Source organism: Protopterus annectens, chromosome 5.part0, assembly GCF_019279795.1.
Source record: "Protopterus annectens isolate FY-2018-M chromosome 5.part0, PAN1.0, whole genome shotgun sequence".
NCBI lineage: Eukaryota > Metazoa > Chordata > Ceratodontiformes > Protopteridae > Protopterus > Protopterus annectens.
In genome coordinates this window covers 1,955,580,581-1,955,607,200 of record NC_056735.1, presented here as the reverse complement: position 1 = coordinate 1,955,607,200, position 26,620 = coordinate 1,955,580,581, and positions in this window count along the sequence as shown.

Below are 26,620 nucleotides of genomic sequence, written 5' to 3'. Positions count from 1 at the left end.
AAACAGAAGGAGACCTGTACATATATATATATATATATATATATATATATATATATAGTTACTATCCAAATTTCGAAAACATTTTTGCGAATAATTACTTGAAATTAACAACAGCGACCAATCAAAATAACGAAACAAAAATTACATTTTTTGAACTTTCCAAAATATCTGCACCCCTTACACCTCCTGCTACTTATATATTGCAACTCCAAAATTGCATTACAGTGAAGAAAAGGGCAACGTTCCTGTACCCACCATAGTGCAATCTCCAATCAATATGTCTATCTCACAACTGCGAATGCGCAATAGCATTCGCTGTTGCAGGTTTGACATTTTCGAATTGCCATTATGAAGCTTTGACAAACTGACATTTGACAATCAAAGCTGTCATAACAGCATTCGAAATTTTGATAGTAAGCCATATATGTATATATATATATATATATATATATATATATATATATATATATGTATGGGTCACTTATACTTTACCGAACGTTCACTTTACCGACAACAGGAAACCCGACACCAATACACCAACACGTCACTTTCTCGAAATGTCACTTTACTGACACTTATATTACCGACAACGTAATGCATACACAGCTCCCTTGTATGCTTCTCGTAGTGCAGACTTAGTTCCAGTTTCTGTTACTATTATGTTGTTGAAGGTGTGTATAGTTGTCAGTATTTACTTGCTATATTACTGTGTCTGAACATGAGTTACCAGGTCCTGGAACGACTGGAAAAGTGCATACACCAGTAAATTCACAAAGGGGCAAAGAAATGTTGCAACTGGAAGGTTACCTATATTACTTGGAAAGAAGTAGGAATAGTAACCATTATTGGAGCTGCAAAGCAAAGATAAATGTGATACTAGGTGTAAAGGTAGAGCAGTGTCTGTAAAAGTCACTGACAGTGATAAATTGGTTAAATCTGTGGTTCATAGTCATAGCGGTGACCCAAGTGAAGTTGAACATTATTTACTTTGTAATGAAGTTAAAGTTCAAGAACAATATAGTAGGGATAACCCTTGTGTAGTGATAGAAGATAGCCTTGCTAGTACATCTCTTGCTGTCGTACATAATTTGCCTAATAGAAGAGCTCTTCTACAGCAAATTGGAAGAGTTCGGAGAAAACATTTGTTATCTGAGGGTAGGCGCGAAGTTACATTAATGAACATTGATTATAGTAACTATAAATTGAAAGACGTCAGTTTTGTGTTTAAGTGTACAGCAGATCCAACATTAGATGCCATTGTATTTGCTTTTACAGCTGTGTCCAATTTGCATGACCTTAGTAAAGCTTCTATTTGGATGATGGATGGTACTTTTTTTAAGAAAGGTGTGACGTCGTCAACTTTACAGCATACATGGGTTGCTAAATTTTGGATCACACAACATAGTTGTTCCCATGTTTTATGCTTTGATAATTAAAAAGTCACTAAAGTGTTGTAATTATCTGTGGTCCTCTTTATTTGCTTTAATGGCAGAAAGTGGTTTTGAATGCTCTGTTCAATATATTTTATGTGACTTTGAAATCGCAAGCCTGAAAAGCATACACTTGGATTTCAGTGATGTACAGTCCAAAGGGTGATTGTTATATTTGGCTGACTATGCTACAGGATGTGGGGGAGATAATGTTTTAGTGATATGTTTGCAAGACATGTTTACTTACACTAACTTTACTTTGGAGATGTAACTGCAACGGCATTGTTGTTGGGATATTGGAAGTTGGCGAACCGTGTTTCAGTAATATGACATTTCGGGAAAGTGCACTCTCCATGTATGAGCATTGGGTTTCTTGTTGTTGGTAAATTGAACATTTGGTAAAGTAAAGTGACCCACATATATATATATATGTGTGTGTGTGTGTGTGTGTGTGTGTGTGTGTGTGTGTGTGTGTGTATATATATATATATATATATATATATATATATATATATATATATGTGTGTGTGTGTGTGTATGTGTGTGTGTGTGTGTGTGTGTGTGTGTGTGTGTGTGTGTGTGTGTGTGTGTGTGTGTGTGTATAAAGATAGATAGATAGACAGATAGATAGATATTCCCCACTTTTGATTTCAGTAATGTATGTGCCCTTATGTTGGAGGGTCTGTCAACCAAGATCTCTCACAAAACAGTTAGATGACAAAAACTATTTGGATATAAACTTCAAGCATGGACATGATAACTGGAACAGTAAGAGATGATTCACCATCTTCATCCTCCCTGAGCTCATGATGATTATGGATGATTCAGCTATAATAAACAAACCAAAAATTCAATATGGCAAATTAACACTGTTATAACATCAGACAAAATATTTACTTGCTGGCTTCAAACAAATTATGACATTCATTTGTTCTTTATTATCAATAGCTTCATTAAAGAGTTTTTGTATAACCAAAGCCTATAAGCTGGATATGAGTTTTGTCATCTCTGTTGACTTAGTGGGTAGAGCCCTGATTATAGTCAGGGTAAAACTAGATTATTTCCCAGAACAGATCTTTGCTTAAGCTGGTGGAAAGGAAAAGGTCAAGTGATGAGTCTTTGCCTCTTCTCTTCTCTTCACTTCTCTTCTCTTCTCTTCTCTTCTCTTCTCTTCTCTTCTCTTCTCTTCTCTTCTCTTCTCTTCTCTTCTCGTCTCTTCTCGTCTCTTCTCGTCTCTTCTCTTCTCTTCTCTTCTCGTCTCTTCTCTTCTCTTCTCAGGGGGGGCTGAGGAATGAAGATTGACGTTATGGTGGAAGAGAGTTGCTGTTATAGACCCAGTGGAGACATAGATTCTGTGTAAAGGTCAGGTTAGGCAGGCATGTGAATAACTTTGAAACATTGCCTTCTTTAGCTCCTTGGTAGGTATGTTTTGGGTTTATATCAGTTTATCAAATGTTAATTTAATCTAGTACCTTTTCATCAAACTATTTCCTTGAACTATCTCTTCCTCAAAGTATTTAATTGTCAAAGTAAAAGTCATCAAGCACTTTTTGGTGGCCAACAACCGGTACTTAACTTGGATTGGCCTGTACAGGGACAAACTTATTTTTGTCACCATTGTTGTTAAAGATCTCTTTTTCTGTTATTTCCAACATGACAGGGGTTGAATGGTTTTAAATTTACTTATGGCAGCACTCTCTCCTTCACCACAACAAGATTTTAACTCTATGGACCTTAATTGAGATTATTTTGGAAAACAATTTCACTGTTTTTGAACACCAATCGTTTAAGCAGGAAAATGGTGTAGTAATGGGGGCAGCTTGTGTCACCATTTTTTCTAATATTGTGTTAGCATATTGGGAGACCAACTATATACTTAATTTTTCTTTTGTGAATACATGGTCACTTTATAGAAGGTTTCTGGATGACATTATGATCTTTCAGACTAATACCTATTCAAGGCTGGAACACTTTTTCAAATACTTTCACACTCCTACTGATTTCTTGAAGTTTGCTATGACTTCACACACTGAAAAAGTGAACTATCTGGACATTACTATTTTCAAGAATAGGAAGAAGAAACAGTTTAAGTCTAAAATTTATAGAAAGCCCACCTACTCCATTACTACACATTAAAAGTTGGCCCTCATCCACCAAAAGAAATTATTAGTAAAGGGCCAGTGTGTTCAGTTGGTATGAATGGTGTCTGATGAAATGGAATTTCAGAATGAGTGTAAATTATTGAAATGTATGTTTGAGAAGAGGGGCTATCCAGATTCTTTTCTAAAATACATATTAAGTGAACTTCAGGGTAAGAGACCTGTTGGATATTTTGTTCCACTTCTAGGTACATCCAGTTTTGGGGAAGCAATAGCACAGACAGGGACCGGTTTATTAAAGCACTTGTTTTAACCTACAATAGTAATTTTTTGACAATCAGGGCATCATACAGAAAAACTGGAGTGTCTCTACAATTTACCCAGATTATACTAAAGTTGTCTGCAAGACCCCGTGTATTGTTTACAAAAAAGATATTGGCTTGAAAATACCTTTAGAGAAAGAGATAGGATTATTGGCTAGGATGGGAAGAATGACCAAGTGTAGTCACTGTTCCCAATGTAAATATATTCTGGAAGGGAGCCATGTAGAAGTGGTTAATTTTGGGACAATCAAACTCTGCAAAAAGTATTATTGTGGTACAAAAGATATATTTATGTCACCCTATGTCAGAAATGTACATGTTTTTATATTGGAAAAACTAAGCGAAACTTAAGAAGTAGGATTTATCATCCCTGTCACAATATTCAGAAAAAGACTAGAAGAATGCCTTACTTAAACATATTTATGAATATTAAAGCCATTCTTTTAATTTCATGATTATTGAACATAAGTATATGGGGTAGAGGTGTGGACCGACAGATGACTTTTTAGAGTTTAAGGAATTGCAATGGCAGCTAAGCACTAATGCTATAGTGTATCCAGGGTTAAATAAAACTTATTATGTCACTAGCATTCTGAAATTAAAAGCTGCTTTTACATTATAAAGTTTTTTTTATTTTCATAGGTTCATAGGTTTATAGTTAGGTACTTGGCTATCGGTCCTAGGGCCTATACAAGCCTAGCTAAAAGGTACCCAGGCTTTCACCACCCAGAAAAAATATTTACCTGTGCCCTTGTCGAGCAGAGCGACAGAGGTGATCCCCGGGGTGAATTTCCTATTTCTCATCCAATCATCAAGATTTTTCTTGAAGAGTGCTAATGAGGAACTTTGATATAGATAGGTAGTTTGTTCCAAAGTATGGGAAGTCTCTGGGACAGGAATCTATCCCTCTAGCATGTTCTGTTTATTGTGGTGACAAGGTTTAGGTCCCTAGAGCATCAATACAGTTTCTAAATTTAACATATACCAGTGATAAGAACTGTGTGTTTAGATAACACATACATATATTTATTTCAATTACTTGTTGTTCCTTTTGGGTTATCATATTTTTTCTTATTTTTTGTTTTGCCTTTTATTTTTTAATAGAGTCAACTGTAGGGACGAATTAACCAATTACAGGGTGCTTAACTTGTATATAAGAAGATTTTGTAACACTGTTTTTATTCTGAATAAGTCTTTGGCATTTGGGATGAAAGTGCTAAATAAAATTAAAAGTTTTAGAGTGGCTGATTCTGCGGCTTCATCCTTTTTATTTATTTTTTACTGAGTTCATTCATGAGTGGATTTTTGGATTGCAAGGTACTGTACTGATATAAAAAGTAAAAATATTGCAATTTAAAAAATGTGAATTATACTTTTTAATTTTATTCTAATAATTTGTTTAAAAAATACTGAATTTTAAACTTTAATACAATGCTTAGGTGTTGCAAATATTTCCATGTTCTGTAGCTATTCAGTGACATCACATGTAACATTTGTTTTATGTGGCCAACTAAACGTATCACATAATATTATGTTTGACGATTATAGTCTTTGGCAAAGTGCTAGTTCGAAGGAAATGGTTTGATGAAGAGGTATTCATTTAAATAAGCGTTCGATTATGTGATATACTGTAGACCTGTATGTTTTAGGACACCATGTCAAATAACATGAGAAGCCTGCATAATATGAAACATTTTTTAGGAGGATAGGGTAGTGTATTCATCTCATATCTTACTGTTGTCAGAGGATGGCTGCCAGTGAGACTCTCCCAGAGTGGTTAAACATCAGTGGTAATCTGAATAAATAGTGAGATTGAGAGAAGAGGAAGCTTAGACGGATGAATTCCACAACAGTGTACTGAAAACTGGGAAAGTTCACACAATACATTGGTTAAAAAAATAAATAAATAAAATAAATACATAAATAAATAAATAAGATTGAGCACTGCTTGCAGTTTGACTGTAAACTATATACCCTTATAGTCAGCATCTAAATAATAATAAATTGATGATAAGATCACTTGTGGGCTGAAACACCCATACATTATATCCTACAAATGTTTCCCAATTGTATAGCATGACCTGAGATACTTTGCTATCTTATTTAGCCTACCAGTTATTACTTTCGCTGCCATGCAGTAATAAGAACTTGTATTGCTCTACAGTTTTCATCTTTTATGTATATATATATATATATATATATATATATATATATATATATATATATATTGATATTATTTAACTCCTGTGGCTTGATTCAGCCAGTTAGGCTTAGAGCATGTTAGTCACACCATTGTAAACTTGTTTGTGTCAGATGACATCTATTTCCCTCATGCTTTAATGTAAAAGTGCATCATCACCATTAAATGGACAGATTTAAAACTTGTTAAAATTACTTTTTCTTGTATGCACGGATGCCTCCTGAAGTGAATTATTTTGACAGTGGCACACAGAAGATATCTGAACTGCTATAAAATAAAGGGATATAATGAATAAAATAATTGCCATGGAAATTGAACTTAGCCTTTTAAGTTTAGATGTCTTTCATTACATTCACACTCATTATGCATCACAGCATGAGCAAGCCTTTGAAACAATATTATTTACTTTTTATGTTTAAAATATTAATTCTATCCTGATTTCCAGAGATATTCTCCCATATCTACGCTTCACTTGTGCTACTTGAGATTCAGATGCAGAAAAGTTCTGCAATGAAAAAAATTGAAAAATCATGAAAGTACAGTAATTACAGATCATGTAATGTATCACAGAAAAAATGGAATAAAATGTGATATAGTTCAAGATTAAATTCCTTCACTTGGCAAACCTTTTTACCTAACACATATCACAAGTATTATCTGTTTAATGAGATTTTAGTTTTAAGTGCATTAGTTAGTTTTATGTGCAGTAGAAGCAAAGGGTATCATCTACAGAGATGTATGACAGGTCTTTTACTAGTAAGAACAAGTACAGTGATCTTTTTTCTTTACTTATAAAACACCACAAGACCCTTGGAATATATTGAGAATCCCTACCCCCCCCCCCACAAAAAAAACAAAAAAAACAAAGTTTGATGGGCTTTTATCCATATATATTGCATGATACTTCTTTACCTTGTAGTTCATGTTTTCCTTCCACGCAGATCACATAGATATAAATATTCGACTGCTTGACTTAATATTGATTCATTTTTTAAATTATATCTTCGGATTAACTCACATGTATTGATGATTTCTGAATAGACATTGCACTGCTTTAGATTTATGAGTTCTCATGTCTGAGCTTTTTCTCTGAATTATCTGTTGCTCTACTTGTTTTGTTTTAAGTATATGTTACTCCATTATTATTGCAGTTATAGCACATCCCAGATATAAAAAAAATCTGCAGAGACATATTCTTCAATAAACAAGTTTATTACCAACTGTGAAGTTTAAGGGATCAAATGTACATGCCAGCAGGGAATAAATTCTACCAGCAATTGCAGCTATTACAGCTTTTATAGCATTCCAAAATGCTTTATCTCTTTTTAAGCTCCAACATTTGAGCCTTCTGCATTTCTCACATATTTAAAAACTTGGTGCACGGTAACAAACTATTAATTCATTTGGCATATGGGAATCATTCTGTTCCACCTTACTTAGAGCAATGTGCAACCAAATGTGTGTGTGATGTGTGTGTTTGTGGATGCGAGAATAGGGAGGATTGTGCTACTTGTTGGATTTTTTTCTTAGCCTGACAAGAGTTCTGCTGGGTGTTACACACTCTGAATATGTGCCTGATCTCAATTATATGATCAATAGCACCTCAGAAAGTCAGCTGTTTAGGGAAACAACAGACTGCTCAGGGGTGTTTATGGTCTAGCACTGAGGAACAGGGCCTCTCTACCTGGGGAATGTTTCTATTTTCCCTGTAATACCCACCCTGGACAATGTTATTTCAATTTTGAAATTAGAAAATGCCCTTTGTGTTTGTAGATACTATGCTGTTGTTATATTTTTGTGTATATATGCATATACGTATGTATCTTATGTCCATTTGTTTTGATAAAAACAGACCCTTTCATATAGTGTGATATTGTTTAGTTATAACAGTAATTACACAACTGCTTTCAAGACATGTTAAAAAGCTGTAAACAACAAAGGTTAAAATGCTATGCATTTTAATTTTAAGCCAAAATAAGATGTTCATAGGTAATTACTATGCTAATTATTCTAGTGGATCTTTTTAAGCCTGACCATTCTTCCCCAGATGTATCCGACAAGTTTTGAAACCTCAGGGTTACTTTAAGGGGCACATGTGGGCTTGGGCATTGGTGGTTAAGCATTTAAAGGCAGTCTTTATCTAATAGAATTATAGTTGCCTGACCAAGGGTAAATTTCTGATTCCCGATTCAGTGGTCCTAGTTATGCTTGCATTAATTAGAAAGAACTCTTCTTGCAAGTTCATAGTTAATATGATGGAATTTGCTCTATTTTAAGTTCATACATAGTTACTAGGCTTGCTGTCCAGGGAAATATTGAGGAGTGTAGTCCAAATTCACAACTGACCCCAAGAGGATTATGGCAAGCTGACAAGGAACCAGTTGGCTGAGATGCGTCAAGCCAAAGGACTGGTACATGCCAACCTGAGTAAAGGGGGAATTAAATTTTTTCACAGCTGCAGCACAGACCAGCAACCAGGACAACCAGTCTGGCATTTGGGATGTGCAGCTCTCAGAAACTGGACAGTTCACCCTTTCCTTAGAGGACTTATAGAGACTTAAAATGGAGGCCAAACATTTGGAATTAGACTCAGTAGAGAGAATGAAGCATTTGGAGGCTGAAGAAAATGAGAGACTGTGCAGCAAAATAGATGGAATGATAGTCATCAGAAAGAATGTGACATTTAGAGGTCAAAGAAAATGAGAAACAGAGGCAACATGAAAAGGAAATACAGGACTTCCACCAGGGTTATGTAGGTAATGGGGAAGGGAGCAAGCAAATCCCAGAAGCAGCAAAGGTCAGCAAATTTCTTCCTCAATTTATGAAGGGTGATAATTTTAATAGTTTTAATCACTGATTGAATGACCTGAGACGTACCTCCCTGGACTACATGAAAAGAGACATAGAGGAGCTCTCTGATCATGTAGGCCTGGCCGGTATGACCCTGACGTTGAGTAGCATCTTACCCTCACCAAGAATGATGCCACAGTATAAAGACAAAATGATCAAGTTTAACAATTGGCTAAAGTATTGGTGTCATTCAAAGGGGATCCCATGTCTGTCAGCCGGGGATGACATGCTTGACAAGCCACATTGCTTCGCTAGGGATGGCTTGCACCTGTCACCCCTGGGCTTTCGAATACTGGCTAAGGCTCTTGCCACTCCCATAGTGCCTTTTTAAGGCAAGGCTCAAAAGACAAACCCACCTCCATAGACAACACAAAGGAAAAGAAACTAAGGGTAATGTTGCTCAATGCCAGATGTCTAAACCTCAAGATGCATGCACTCGAGGCTCTCCTCAGTATGGAGAATATCGATATCTGTGCAGTAACAGAAACCTGGTTCAAGGCTCCCGAGAGCACCCCAGCACTACCAGGTTATACCTCATACCATGCTTTTCTGCCCCAAAACTCGGACCGAATCACAAAAGAAGGGGGAGTATCCATATTCATCAAAGATACCCACACCTCCAGGTTAGTGGCACTGCATGAAGCATCGGAGACCATCCATGTGCAACTAACAGTGGGCAAAACTGCCTTTCAGTTTGTAGCCTGCTACAGACCACCCTCCCAAACTCAGGAACCCCACTTGGCTTTCCTGAGAACACTGGAGAATATGAAGGTCTCTCCAAACACCATTATATTGGGTGACTTCAACTACCCAAACATAGACTGGGAGCACTACTCAAGCCCCAACACCCTTGCCCAATGGTTCCTAGAATTTATAAACTCAAATGCTATGGAACAACTGGTCACCACTCCCACAAGAGAGGAAAGCATATTGGACCTGATCATCACCAACATGGGGACTCTATGTTCCATACCAGAGATATACCCCTCATTGGTAAGATCTGACCATAAATTAATCTCAATGGACATCCATATCCCGTCCCCACCCCCAGCCAAGGAAACCACGGTGAAGAACTTCTCAAAAGCAAACTTCACACTTGTCAAAACCGAGGTGGAATCCCTCAAAGCCCCTGGGCCAGTGGAAAATACGGCCCAAACCGTAGAATCCTTTACAAACGCTTTCTATGGACACCTACAGGAATGCATGGATCATGCTATCCCAAATAAAACCAAGACTCATTTCTCCAAAGGCAGGAGACCTGTCTGGCGGACCCCAGCCATAAATAAGCTATACAACTGAAGGAGGAAGCTACTACATGATAGAGCAAAATCCCAAAAAGGGAAGGCATCTCTGATCAGTACTAGCAAGAAACTACAATCCCTCATAAAATCATCTAAGGCCAGCTTCAAAAGAAAAATTGCACAAGATGCTAAAGATAATCACAAGGCCTTCTTTAGTTATGTCAGGAACCTGGGTGGTAACTCCCAGATATGCTCTGAGTTAGTTCAAAATGACAAAAAATACACTGAACCCACAGACATTGCCAGCATCCTGGCAGACAGGTTCAGTGCAAACCCCCCCCTTCCCCCCCAAAAGATCAAATGTCTATCCCAACAGAGTGTAGCCTCCCTGACATCACAGATGCACAGGTGAGAGCTGCCCTCTCCAAAGCAAAAAACACAGCATCAATGGGGCCAGACAGTGTCCCGGGCTGCATCTTACATGAACTCCAAGAAGAACTGAACCCTCACATAAAGTCACTGTTCAAGCTCAGCCTTACTACAGGATATGTACCCAAGGAATGGCGTACAGCAACAGTGGTCCCACTCCACAAGGTTGGTGCCACAACGGACCCCGGAAACTATCGCCCTATAAGCCTGACTAGCCTGGTCTGCAAAGCTATGGAGCATATCATCATGAAACTCATAAACAAAGACATTGGGAACCTCCAAACACTGGATCCTACCCAATTTGGCTTTGTTAAGGGCAGATCTTGCCTCTTGAACCTGGTCGACTTTTTTGAAACAGTCACCAAGGCCATAGATGAAGGGAAGGTAGTCCACATAGCCTACCTGGACCTCGCAAAAGCCTTTGACACAATACCCCACTCGGGCATCATAAATAAGCTCAACAGCTTAAATATCATATTAAACAGTCCACCAGAACCAACAAAGGTTCAACCAAGAAAATAAAATGAAATTCGAACCACAGTGTGCACTGAATGAATACTCAAGACCTGAAACACGAAGATTTATTCAACCAACAACAGACTAAGCATATGCTTTCACCAGCAACCTGGCTTCTTCAGAGTCTGACAGTAAAACACGCCATATAAAAAACACTCCACATTTAAAGCAAGAATGCATTCTCCCCACCCATCCAATTAATCAATAAATCAATCAAACAGACAATTTCTTAAGAATACATTTACAACCAAGTATTAGTTTAAAAAAACAATTCATAACATTTAGTAAACTTATAATAGTCATACACTACATATGTATACATATAAAAATGTAAAAATGTAATATAAAATTGCAGTTCCTCTAAATAACACTACTTAAGTATTTTAACTGAGGCTTTATGGTGACACATTCATTTAGCCCAGGGCGCCTGATAGCATTGAGCCTAAGCTGCCATTCCATTTCTAACCTTGCTACCCTGTTCTGTGCATCACACTGAATGTTAGACTTAACCCTATCTATAATAAAAAATAAAAATTTGTTAAAATTCCCACATACTGCACTATGCAAATAAAGTGCATTGTGCTCATCCTTTCTCCTGATTGAACTGACATGTTCCCCTATTCTTGTTTTCAAGCTTCGTTTAGTCATGCCCACATAAAATGCATCGCATGACATACACGAAGCAAGATATACATAATTCTTGGTGCTACAATTACAAGCACCTGGACAAGATATCGTACGTTGATACCCCACTACACTTACGTACGTCCCAACTGCTATGTATCTACATCCTCTACAGGAACCACATTTGCTCATGGCAGATCTAGTGTTGCTTCTACCCTCTCTTTCAAGTATACTCTTCAAGTTCTTTCCTTTTCCATAGACAATCACCGGGGTATCACCTAGGATCATTTTAATATCTTTACTCAGAAAATATTTCCACAAATTTCTGAGACTAGAACCTAGTTCATTAGCTCTTTCATTGTATGTTAAAACAAATTTTGCTTTATTTGTTTTATTCAATGTGCTGACACTACTACCTATGTTTGCACCCTCCTCCCCTTGCCCTCTTAGAATAGGACTATATTTGTTTCTTCTTCTTCTATATACTTCTTTTTTGATGTTAGTTAACATTGATAGCGGGTTCCCCCTGTCAACAAACATTCCAATCAATGTATAAATTTCCTTCCTAAATAAATCATCATTACTGATTAATCTACATAGCCGGACCATCTGGCCCTTAACTACACCTCTCCTTTGGTGCAGAGGGTGACAACTTGTGTAGTGCAGCATCGAGTTTGAATAACTAGGTTTCCTGTAAATTGTACTCACCAGTCCTTCTTTGGTCTTAAATAAGGTAATGTCCAGGTAATTTACTCTCTCTTTGTTCCAGGTGTGTGTAAATCTAATGAAATCTGTGGTTTCATTAATGTAAGAGCAAAATTCATTAACACTTTCCTCATCCCCTTTCCAAAATATAAGGAGGTCATCTAAAAACCTACAGTACAAAAGAATGTTACCCTTGTACTTTGAGTTTAACACAAATTGCTTTTCCCATGCCCATAGCACTAAATTAGCATAGACAGGGGCACAACGGGCACCCATCGCTACCCCTGTCTTTTGTTGATAGATCTCTCCATCAAATTGTATAAAGTTATTATGTAGTATGATTTCCATCAAGTCATGACATATCTCCAGTCTTTCTTTATCAAAACTGGGACTAGTCAAAAGACTGTCATAAAACAGTTCCAGCCCAGTTTGATGTGGTATCACTGAGAATAAGTTAATGACATCGACAGTCAAAAACCCAAACATCTCATTCCCAATGCCCTTAACACTTCCTACCCTTTCCAAACAATGCCACGAATCCTTTAGTATGTGGTCAGCATCCATTAATGCTTTTACAAAATGGTCCACAAATGCAGCCATTGGTTCTGTCTTGGAACCCTTTGCAGAAACAATTGGTCTAAACTGCACATTTTCTGTCCCTTTGTGGACCTTTGGGATTCCAAAAAGCTTGGGCATAGTAGGAAACTTCACACAAAGAAACTCATACTCAACCTCATTAATAACTCCTTGATGTAAAGCATCAAACAAAAACATGTCTATTCCTCTATATGCTCTATTAGTTTCATTAATTGATGCTCTAGTGTATGTGTTTTCATCCCCAAGCAACCTGAATATACAACTACTGTAGTCTATTTTATTCATGATGACCATTCCTCCCCCTTTGTCTGGTTTCATACATCTAACCTTCTGTGTTGACCATAATTCTTGTATAACCTTTCTTTCATTCTCTGATAAATTATCCTTGACCTCAGATTTTTGCCTACAGATTTTCCTAAACTCATATTCTACCATCTGTTCAAATCCAGTGATCTCTGAGTTTATGGGAGGCATGAAGCAACTTTTTCTTTTGATCCCTAAAGATACATTCTCATCTGTAGACATCATAGCACATGAACCCTGACCAGCAAAATATAATTGCAAATTGAGCTTCCTAATATATAACTTTAAGTTTAGTAAAACTTGTGCAATATCTAGCTTGAAATTTGGCACAAAGTTTGTACCTTTGCTAAACAGTTCAAAATACACATCACTAATATCAATTTCAGTGTAATTATATATTGTGAAGCCTTTGCTTCTAACAATGTCACATGATAATGAAGAAGTACATACATCCAACACATCAGTGTTAGCTGAAGCAAATTCTTGACTTAAACAAATATTGTTGGGTTCATTATGAGTTACAGGCACATACATATTTACATTGCTATCCTGTGTCTTACTACAATTTCCCATTACATCAAAACTTCTGTACTGCACTTGCTTTACATTGTCCAAAATACACTCATTTGTATGGTGTAAATTTTGATCACTTACATTCTGCATGTCACTTTGTTTTTCACTCAAAATTCACAGTTCGTGGGAAACTCCAACACAAAATCAAAACATACATTAAAGTCTAACGTATTGGTAACAACATCGTTGGCTTTACATCTACTAGGATTTAATAGTTCACCCTCCTTCTTCTTGGATGCTGACGTGGAGATTTGGCCGTTTGTGGCTGCTTGTTCAAGAGTCTCTCCGACCTTCGCAGGAAAACCTGCGGCTCTAAAAAATCATCCCCTTCTTCCACATACAATTCCTGTGTCACATCCATATCTTCGCCACCAATATCTTTTTCATGATTAGTACCATTGAAATTAAACACTTTTCTACCCGGTGGGTACGCTGCTTTATTTTTGTAATCTGCAGCATCCCTGGCCAATTTTTTGTGTTTAATGGCCCTGTTTTTTCCACAAAAGCCTCAATGTTTTTAAAAACTTTTCAAAATTCACTTTATATTGTAAAACAATAAGTCAGATGTAATACTAAAGTGAAGCTTACTAATCTCTTCACGTAAAACATTGAGTCTATTGTTATTGTTCCGAATGATTAAATCAAGAAGCTCCATACCTGCTTTTGAAACAGTTCAACCAGGTCTTGAAAAATGTCAGAATCCATTTCTACCCCCATCGGCAACTTCCATAAACGTAAACCCTTAGGGACTTGGTTAAGTCCCCTCGATTTAATCAGGAACAAGTTGTCTAATTGCATCGCTCTATATTTTCTACTTAGTTTTTTGTACTGGGATATCTGCTCTTTAAGAGAAGGAAGATGACTGCTTTTGTCCATATCACGATTCCACGTTGCTCCAAAGACCTCTGTTGTAGCTTCAAAGTCCGGCGTTTCAAACCAAGCCGACAAATCCTGTCTCCTAGACGTACTCTGTACTGCTATAGGTGACGCTGGCTCAGATGTAACCACAACTTCCTGGTTTCGTTGATAAATAATAAGAAGGAGGGTGAACTATTAAATCCTAGTAGATGTAAAGCCAACGATGTTGTTACCAATACGTTAGACTTTAATGTATGTTTTGATTTTGTGTTGGAGTTTCCCACGAACTGTGAATTTTTGAGTGAAAAACAAAGTGACATGCAGAATGTAAGTGATCAAAATTTACACCACACAAATGAGTATATTTTGGACAATGTAAAGCAAGTGCAGTACAGAAGTTTTGATGTAATGGGAAATTGTAGTAAAACACAGGATAGCAATGTAAATATGTATGTGCCTGTAACTCATAATGAACCCAACAATATGTGTTTAAGTCAAGAATTTGCTTCAGCTAACACTGATGTGTTGGATGTATGTACTTCTTCATTATCATGTGACATTGTTAGAAGCAAAGGCTTCACAATATATTAGTAACCACAATAGATCCCAATACAGATGGAAAAAACAGCCACTCGTAGTCTTAACGCTCAGTTTATTGTTGACTCAACAATAAACTGAGCGTTAAGACTACGAGTGGCTGTTTTTTCCATCTGTATTGGGATCTTTTGTGGTTACTAGTTTGTCATTGTTCTTGCTCGTGAATTCAGTGCTTCACAATATATAATTACATTGAAATGGATATTAGTGATGTGTATTTTGAACTGTTTAGCAAAGGTACAAACTTTGTGCCAAATTTCAAGCTAGATATTGCACAAGTTTTACTAAACTTAAAGTTATATATTAGGAAGCTCAATTTGCAATTATATTTTGCTGGTCAGGGTTCATGTGCTATGATGTCTACAGACGAGAATGTATCTTTAGGGATCAAAAGAAAAAGTTGCTTCATGCCTCCCATAAACTCAGAGATCACTGGATTTGAACAGATGGTAGAATATGAGTTTAGGAAAATCTGTAGGCAAAAATCTGAGGTCAAGGATAATTTATCAGAGAATGAAAGAAAGGTTATACAAGAATTATGGTCAACACAGAAGGTTAGATGTATGAAACCAGACAAAGGGGGAGGAATGGTCATCATGAATAAAATAGACTACAGTAGTTGTATATTCAGGTTGCTTGGGGATGAAAACACATACACTAGAGCATCAATTAATGAAACTAATAGAGCATATAGAGGAATAGACATGTTTTTGTTTGATGCTTTACATCAAGGAGTTATTAATGAGGTTGAGTATGAGTTTCTTTGTGTGAAGTTTCCTACTATGCCCAAGCTTTTTGAATCCCAAAGGTCCACAAAGGGACAGAAAATGTGCAGTTTAGACCAATTGTTTCTGCAAAGGGTTCCAAGACAGAACCAATGGCTGCATTTGTGGACCATTTTTGTAAAAAAGCATTAATGGATGCTGACCACATACTAAAGGATTTGTGGCATTGTTTGGAAAGGGTAGGAAGTGTTAAGGGCATTGGGAATGAGATGTTTGGGTTTTTGACTGTCAATGTCATTAACTTATTCTCAGTGATACCACATCAAACTGGGCTGGAACTGTTTTATGACAGTCTTTTGACTAGTCCCAGTTTTGATAAAGAAAGACTGGAGATATGTCATGACTTGATGGAAATCATACTACATAATAACTTTATACAATTTGATGGAGAGATCTATCAACAAAAGACAGGGGTAGCGATGGGTGCCCGTTGCCCTGTCTATGCTAATTTAGTGCTATGGGCATGGGAAAAGCAATTTGTGTTAAACTCAAAGTACAAGGGTAACATTCTTTTGTACTGTAGGTTTTTAGATGACCTCCTTATATTTTGGAAAGGGGATGAGGAAAGTGTTAATGAATTTTGCTCTTACATTAATGAAACCACAGATTTCATTAGATTTACACACACCTGGAACAAAGAGAGAGTAAATTACCTGGACATTACCTTATTTAAGACCAAAGAAGGACTGGTGAGTACAATTTACAGGAAACCTAGTTATTCAAACTCGATGCTGCACTACACAAGTTGTCACCCTCTGCACCAAAGGAGAGGTGTAGTTAAGGGCCAGATGGTCCGGCTATGTAGATTAATCAGTAATGATGATTTATTTAGGAAGGAAATTTATACATTGATTGGAATGTTTGTTGACAGGGGGTACCCGCTATCAATGTTAACTAACATCAAAAAAGAAGTATATAGAAGAAGAAGAAACAAATATAGTCCTATTCTAAGAGGGCAAGGGGAGGAGGGTGCAAACATAGGTAGTAGTGTCAGCACATTGAATAAAACAAATAAAGCAAAATTTTTTTAACATACAATGAAAGAGCTAATGAACTAGGTTCTAGTCTCAGAAATTTGTGGAAATATTTTCTGAGTAAAGATATTAAAATGATCCTAGGTGATACCCCGGTGATTGTCTATGGAAAAGGAAAGAACTTGAAGAGTATACTTGAAAGAGAGGGTAGAAGCAACACTAGATCTGCCATGAGCAAATGTGGTTCCTGTAGAGGATGTAGATACATAGCAGTTGGGACGTACGTAAGTGTAGTGGGGTATCAACGCACGATATCTTGTCCAGGTGCTTGTAATTGTAGCACCAAGAATTGTGTATATCTTGCTTCGTGTATGTCATGCGATGCATTTTATGTGGGCATGACTACACGAAGCTTGAAAACAAGAATAGGGGAACATGTCAGTTCAATCAGGAGAAAGGATGAGCACAATGCACTTTATTTGCATAGTGCAGTATGTGGGAATTTTAACAAATTTTTATTTTTTATTATAGATAGGGTTAAGTCTAACATTCAGTGTGATGCACAGAACAGGGTAGCAAGGTTAGAAATGGAATGGCAGCTTAGGCTCAATGCTACCAGGCGCCCTGGGCTAAATGAATGTGTCACCATAAAGCCTCAGTTAAAATACTTGAGTAGTGTTATTTAGAGGAACTGCAATTTTATATTACATTTTTACATTTTTATATGTATACATATGTAGTGTATGACTATTATAAGTTTACTAAATGTTATGAATTGTTTTTTTAAACTAATACTTGGTTGTAAATGTATTCTTAAGAAATTGTCTGTTTGATTGATTTATTGATTAACTGGATGGGTGGGGAGAATGCATTCTTGCTTTAAATGTGGAGTGTTTTTTATATGGAGTGTTTTACTGTCAGACTCTGAAGAAGCCAGGTTGCTGGTGAAAGCATATGCTTAGTCTGTTGTTGGTTGAATAAATCTTCGTGTTTCAGGTCTTGAGTATTCATTCAGTGCACACTGTAGTTCGAATTTCAGCTTAAATATCAAACCCTATGTCACAAGATGGGTTGCAAACTGGCTCAGGGATAGAACCCACATGGTCAGAATTGCAGGTGCCATGTCAGACTTTAAACCAGTTACAAGTGGCATCCCACAAGGCTCAGTCCTGGGACCTCCCTTGTTCGGTATATATTTCTCTGAGGTACAGGCTAACATGGGAGGACTATGGCTGACCAAGTTTGCAGATGACTGCAAACTGGGTGCCATAATCGACTCGCCGACTGACACAAGCATCCTCCAAAAAGGGTCTCACAGAGATGGATAACTGGTGCCAGAGCCATGGCCTAAACCTAAATGCCAAAAAATGCATGGTCATCTCCTTTGGGAAAAGCAAAGTGCCCACAAATTACCACATAGGTGGTAATCCATTAAGTACGGAAGAAGTAATTAGGGATTTGGGGACCCAAGTAGATAGCAATCTCTCCTTTGACAATCACATTGCCAAAGTGGTTAGAAAGACCTTCTATATAGCCCACCTTATCACGAATGGGTTCACATCTAGATCAAGAGAGGTCATTGTGTCCCTCTACTCATCACTCATCAGGCCCATAATTGAATACAATGCCCCATTTGGGATGTACCTTACCCGACACCTGCAGCAACTGGAAAGACCCCAAAAGTACCTCACCAAAAGGATCAAGGGACTCAAACAGATGCCCTACGCAGTTAGGCTAAAGAAACTCCAGTTCTATTCAGTTGCTTACCGCCTACTCAGAGGTGATCTGTGACTGACGTATAAAGCCATGTCCAACCCAGAATTAATGGACATGCTCCACCTCAGGAAATCCAAATCCCTTAGAGCTACACACTCCAGGGACTTAAACCTCAGCACAGAAATAAATAGGACATGCTGGAGGGACAGATTCATATCCCAGAGGCTCCCCTCACTGTGGAACAAAATCCCAATCCATGTTAGGCAGAGTCCCTCAATGACCCTCTTCAAGAGCAATCTTGACAAGTGGATGGGAGATCATAGGTTTACCCCTGGAATCTCTTCTGTGTCCCTACTAGACAGAGGCACAATAAACTAACCTCAAAAGGGCTATCTTCTGTGACCTACTATACAGAGGCACAGTCAACTAATCTAAAAGAGTGGCGAAAGCCAAACACACTCTGGCCAGGATTATAAATGCCCTAGGGCAGATAGCCTAGTATCAACCTATGAACTTATGAACCTATAAACATATTTGAAAGAGTATGTAAACAGCATAATGCTGATCAAGGGCTCTGGGTACAGTTCCTAACCCCCATACTCCATGGTAAAGCTGTAGCTGCTTTTTCTAAATTGTCTGATACTGATTGCTTAAATTATGATACAGTTAAAACAATGTTTATCAGAATGCTTTAAGTTATTAACACCTGAAGATTACAGAAAAAAAGTTTTGTGAACATGACACAAGACAGATGAAAGTGTGTGTGATTATATTACTGAATTAAGCACTTAGTTTCATAGATGGGTGAGTGGGTGTCAGGTCACCACTTTTGAAAGGCTGGCAGACCTTTTGGTGATGGAACAAGCCCTTAGCACTGTGCCTGAGGACATGAGAATCTGATTGGCTGACTGAGAATGCAACTCTGCAGATGAGTTGGGAAAAAAGGGGGGTTCTCTACTTAGCATGGAGGGCAGTGCTGCACTGGAAAGGGATACCCAGTGCTGCACATGGATATAAAGGAAACTATGCTGGGCAGCATAAACCTCCCCAACAGAGTCCGCCAGTAAGATGGGAAGCCACTAGTTCAGGTACGTGGCCAGGGACTAACTTCAGATGTTTTAAATGTAAACAGTGGGGTCATGTAGCAAAGAGATGTCCATGGAGGTAAGGTGGGGAACTTAGCAAGTGGGAGTAACAGAATACCAGTGGTGAGTTGTCTGGAGACAACAGGGGTACCAAACTATCACCAGAGTTTGTATCCTATATTGGTGGATGGAAAACAGGCCACTGTCAAGAGAGACACAGCCTCTGATATAACCGTTGTGAAGCACGCAGTGGTTAAAGAGGAACAGTACTTGCTTGGGCAATCCACTCCAGTCAGAGTATTAGGACAGATCCCATTTGAAATGCCTTTGGCCAGACCTTGACTGGGAGGATGGAAAAGGGAGCAAGTAAGTAGGAATATTCGAGGATATCCCTGCAGATGTCCTGTTAGGGAATGATTTTGATAATGCAGTAACTTGTGTGCATGCAGTGATACACAGTCAGGCTTGGAGAAAAGCATGTGGGTCTGGTAGTCTAGGGGAGACCCAGACAGACCGTACCCCTGAAGCCAGGACTGATGATGTGGCTAATTCAGCGAGGGGAGCTACCCTGTAGCAGGGAGCCTGAAGATGAGCCCCACCTGCTGGTAGGTATATATGTTCCCTTAGACAGGGTGACTGCAAGGGCAGAGGTAATTGATAGTACCCAGGATTACAGTGAGGCACTGCTGTCAGAAGATACTAGACTTCCTGTAGAAGGGGAGCTGGAAAAAGTCACAAAGATAGAGTTGAGAAAGGCTCAACTCTCAGACCTTACATTACAAGTCTTGATGGAGGTAGCTAGGGAGGTGTCTAATTCTCAAGTAAAAGGGGAGTCTGTATACTGGAACAAAGGGTTACTGTATAGAGAGTGAACCGCTGAGGGAGGGCTAGAGGGTGAGATAATATAACAGTTGGAAGTGCCTAGATCCTACCATCTGGCACTTCTAGCCATAGCCCATGACATTCTTTTTGCAGGACATATGGGCATAAAACATACCAAGAGACATATTATGCAGAACCTTTATTGGCCTAGCATTGTCAGGGATGTAACAGGGTACTGCAGGACTGTGAGCAGTGCCAAAAAGTAGGCAAGGCAGGAGATAAGGTTAAAGCTCCTTTGATGCCTTTCCCTGTGATTGAGGGGCTGTTTCAGACAGTAGCTATGCACATTGTAGGGCCTCTGAGTACCCCAAGTTCCAGATGGAAGAGGTATATCCTAGTGGTAGTAGAGTATGCTACTAGATACCCTGAGGCAGTGGCTCTGTTGAACATTGAAGCCGGAAAGGTAGCAAATGTTTTGCTAGAGATATTCAGCAGAGTAGGTTTACGAAGAGAAATACTGACTGACAGAGATGCCAATTTCATGTCACACCTACTGACTTGTCTGTGTATTCACTGTGGGGTGAAGCACTTAAAAACATCTCCTACCATACCCAGACTAATGGTCTTGTGGAGAGGTTAAACTCTACACTAAATGCCATGCTATTGGCATTTACAGGAAAGTTTAGGAGAGAGTAGAAAACATATTTGCCCATCTGGTGTTTGTTTATACAGAGATACCTTAGGAATCCACAGGTTTTTCACCCTTTGAGTTGCTGTATGGGCATAGGGTAAGGGAACCTTTAGATTTGATTCATGATGAGTGGGAGGGTCAGTGTGAATCCCACAAGGAGTTTTTCATGGTATATGTTCTAAGCCTCAGGACAAGGCTTAGGGAGATCATGGGCTTGGCCCAGGAGAACCTGGCAGGAGCCCAATAGCAGCAAAAGGTCTATTATGACAGGAATGATCAAACTAGAGAGTATGCTGTGGGGTGATGGTTCTCATTCCTGCCAGACACACTAAGCTGCAGGCAGCTTGGGAGAGATCCTTCAAAGTGGTAAGGAAGGTCAGTGGTGTTAACTACATGGTAGAACTGTTAGGCAGGAGGCAGGGGCCCAGATTGTACCATGTTAACATGATGAAACCTTACCATTACAAGGAGGCCCTTGTGCTAAGTATTTGTAGTAGGAGGTGTCTAAGGGGGGCCTATGGCTACAGCCACCCATCTAGCAAAATCCTGTTACTATGGTGGAGCATAGGGTTGCAGGCATATAATATGACAGTGCAGCAGTGTAGTGGGGTCAGCAATGCCAAGGCAAATGGAATCTCAAGACAGGAAATGGGGTAACATATTCCCAAATAGACATATTTCTCTCAAGCCAAGTTTCTCAGGGGGTTACTTGAAAAACTAGCTTGAGCCTTTGAAGAGGGGAGAGATGTGATGATATGGGCTAGCACAGCATAGCCAGTTGGAAATCTGTAAAGAATGATATGTCCTTTGAATATCAAACTGATTTATACAAGGTGCTTATGCTGCAAATGTATTAGCCCTGTATGTATGTATGTATATATATGCTAGCAAAGGACACTCGAAGAAAAGCAGTTAACCTCAGTCCAGTTAGTTTTGGAACATTCTAGAAATTATATTAGCTGTTAAGCCATAAACATGGCACCCCCATTGTGCTGAATAGGACCAGAGAAGGTAGGTCTGGTAGATGTCTTTGTTCATTAGCTCAGTATAAAGAAGGGAAGCCTCAAGCACTGCAATAAACATTTAGATGTGTACTGCAGCCATCTATGCTAAATTCTTGAATCAAAAGGGGGTACTGTGAGAATGTAGAGTCAGGTGACCAGATGAGGTAATTCTGCTAGCCATCTTGGAAATTATGTTTTAGATATTACAGTGAGAAATCTCTCAGTGCTGGGTATTCTGTCTTGGGCCTGACAACAAGAAGGACCATTCACCACATCATCTGCCTTCCTCTATTAAGTAAATAAGTAATAGTAATTCTCCTAGATTCACTCAGGAAAATATAGTGAAGCTTAGTTTAGATATTGTTTTTCTTTATCTATCTGAATCTGTCCATCAGTGTTATTTTCAATATTGCCTGTGATTTTAACTTTGTGGTTTACTGTAAATATATATTCAGTCTTTTCATGTTCTTTTATTGTTTATTATTAAATATATTTAAAACTTTTATTGTGGCTGGTCCCTTTTAGAAAGGATTTAACCTTTGAGAGTGCTTATATTTATTTGGTGATACTGTGTGGGCCACTTCAGAAGGCCCAGCTGTCTTAGTCAGCTGTTACCATTTGTATTAGTATTAATATTACATAGTATAATTGGACACCCTTTGTTAAGGGCCTTAGAGTAGCTGGTTGTGGAGTGTCTGGTGGCAGTGATAACTACCTTATACCCTAGGCAAAAGGGGGCACACCAGGTAAATCTGTAACAGCCTTTCCCAGGTGTGTTTGAAATCAAATCTCTTGTAAGTCAACGTCTGTTTAGTAAACACAATTTGATCAACTAAACAAATGGTTAACAGCTTTTTGAGATTACTCCATTCCTAGGCAAGTAGATTACAAAAATGAGCAGTGTTTGCAGGTGGGCTTTTCCCATACTAAAAACAATACTTTTACTTTTTTAAGTTTTCACTTGTATGCTCTGAGGTGGTTCCTGGCACATGTCTAGTGATGAGTCAATGATATTTTTGTCAAGCTTTTGTTGATGACATTAGCATCCTCAAGATTTGGCTGTTTCACTCAGTTTTTGTATAATTAAGCAACTACGTCCACTTTTTTCCCATAACTTGTATTGCTTGATTACCTTTATTTAATTGAGTATATATGTTAAATGTTATGTGTATTTAATTGCTATTTGTTTATGTGCATTGCATTTGTGTTGTATTTTACCACTTAGGTTAGTGTTACTTTCTTCCTGTGGGGACTGCTATTCTTTCATTCACATGGATTTTCCTCACTTTCTGCCTCTGTATGCAGTGCTTCATTTCCTCAATGTAGAGTTTATGCTTTCAGCTTTATATAGATGTAATGTTTTCCCTTTTTGTATACACTTTATTGTTTCTGATCAGGTCATATACATATGTTTCAACTTTTTGTGTTTGCTTTACTGTAAAGAATGTTTAATTTGTAACACAGTTCTGCTTTCTGTTGCACATGTAGTAATGCTTTGGAGCTGGGCTTGATTGTGCTGTTTGGTATTACTTTGACCGACTCATTTTGTGAGGGGATATTTATAAGTTAGGTAGTTTACCTCTACTATCTCACTTTTAATATTGTGCTCATCAGTCTAAAGTTATATTTGGATAATTGGCTCTATACAGCTCTATATATACACTGGGCATGATTCACGAAGCCTCTGTGTAAGAGTTATAACTCATACACGGAGGCTGCAGTTAAACGGATTGATGTCAGCATGCTCTGCATATTCATGAGAGCATGCTGAATCACACTTAAGGCCAACACGGTCTGTGTAAGACAGTAGGGGGCATGTCCGTAGGCCGAGCCCTGTAAGCGGACATGCCCCCAGAAGAGGAAAAGTTCCCAAAGTAAACACCCACGACAGAGTCCACGGAAATGTGAATAAACAGACCACAACACATGCCCCTACAGACTATGAACAGAAAACATATAAATAAACATGTTATATATTTTTTTTAAATTGTAAAAATGTTTAACCGTGAGTGCGCTTGATTGCGCGGGCATGCCCGTAGCGCAGCTACAGTTAGCAGTCAGTGGGAAAGCATATAAGAACTAAATATGCAAAATAAGCTAGGAAACAATAGCGTAGCGGTGGAGATGTTGGCTGAAGAGCAGGCATTCATGGTTCGAGCCCCCACAACACCATTTTTTTATTTTTAGCAAAATAAGCAGGAAACAAGTCCCTGACAAATATGTACACATAAAACCACATTTTATGTAAAATGTAATGAAATAGCCCATTTATATTGAAGAAATGTGAGGTAACAAAAGAATAAAAAATGCCAGATGTGCCCATAGCTGAGCTACAGTTTAACAGAGTGAGTGCATCTGCCCGTAGATGAGCAGTGGTTTAACTGGTGCAAAATGAGTGCCCATAGCTGAGCAGTGGTTTAACATGCTAAATCTATGTGCCCCTAACTGAGCTGAGCGTAATATGCATGCCGATAGCCAAATGAGGCTTAAAGCAGCGTACCCCGTTTGCGCGGAGCTGTGCACCGCGCAAACAAGCTAACCGACGGGCAATGTTGAGCAAGCCGTATCAAAACTGCCTTTACACACACACACCCCTCAGCATGTCTAGGCAGTCATGAAAAATAAAAAGCAGTGACCAGGTTCGAACCCAGGATACTATACACCATAGTCAAGGTATTGAACCACTAAGCCATGACAGCAGTACCTATCAATGCAATAATAGCTAATATATAGGAATGAATACAAACTGGAGCATGACAATGCAGGTTTACTGAAGTTGATACAATTCCAAAATGGCCAATCACAGATATGTGCGGGAAAAATGGACTATATAAGCCCCATAGGTGGGAATACACAGCATAAACGATTGCAGAACTGACCTGCAGGCAGAATGACACGAGTAGGAGAGGGTAGTTGCTTTCGAGCACAGAGGTGGGGCATTGAGGAGTCCAGGTACATGGTCTGGCTCCTAGTCCATAATCATGAGGCCCAACTCATGCAGGGCCAGGTCCTCTGGGGAGCATACAGGGCCGAGGCGTGGGACCGGTTGGCTCATGATCTCACCAGTGCCACAGGGATTCCAAGGACTGGTGAGCAGGTCCGTCACCACCATGCGGACCTGAAGAGACACAAGCAGGACCAACTGAACCTTTGGATCCAGGAGGCCCGGCAAACTCCCAATGCCCCACTACTGAGTAAGTTACATTTAATTATGTATGTAAGAAATTAAACTAGCTGATATTATGGAGATGTGTATTCCAATATTACTTCATTTATATTACAGCTGCAGGTGTCCGTTCTACGAACCGCAGAGCCTATGGCGATAGGCTGGTGCAGTTGCGCCACCAGGCAGGTCAGTAATCCACTACCAGTAACTGTAAAGAAATATAAAAGTATGACAGTCAGCAAAAGAGTGCAGTGTAGTCAGTAAGGAATAAAATGTGCAAGTAACAGTGTGAAAGTGTCTGCAAGTATTGCTCGATTACAAAAGTGTGTTTCAGCCTGTAAGTTAAACCGAAAAATGAAACTGTCTGACATATATTCTGAAATAAAAATGCCCTACCTGTAAGAAAATAGTACACAACCTGCAGCAGGCTGAAAAGTATAGCTGCAGAAGATGATGAAATCACATGTGTGAAATATATCCCTGTTGAAATACTGAAACATGACAGAAGTGAGACTGCTGGAAAGGATTGTAATAACTACAGGTAAAACATGTCAATAAAGCCTAGAAGTAAGTACCATCCTGAATAGTAAAATGAAAGCAAATGAGAGAGTGTGAGAAAGTGTCATGAATCCAGCAATACAGTAGTAATAGCCCCTGAATAAAGTATACTGCAGTCAAGACAGAATGAAATGCATGTGAGAATCAAAACCAAACAGCGAAATCTGTTCAAAGTGTTGCTGCATCTGGAATGTGTATCCCAAAATCTGGATATGTTGCTCTCAGTCTGCAATATGCAGATAGGATGATTGTCTGATATACCAAACATCCACACTTGTCTACAGCTATATAAAGCAAATATAGCAGGATGATGTAGCTGAACAAAGCTAGATATGAATGTGTATGAAGAACAATAAAATGTATATTGATGTTGCAGTAACAGTCCTATCACCAAGTTGAAATAGTTATCATATAGGAAACTGTAGTTAGAACAGTAGTGTGTATATAACTGTAGCTATTAGAAATGTACAGCAT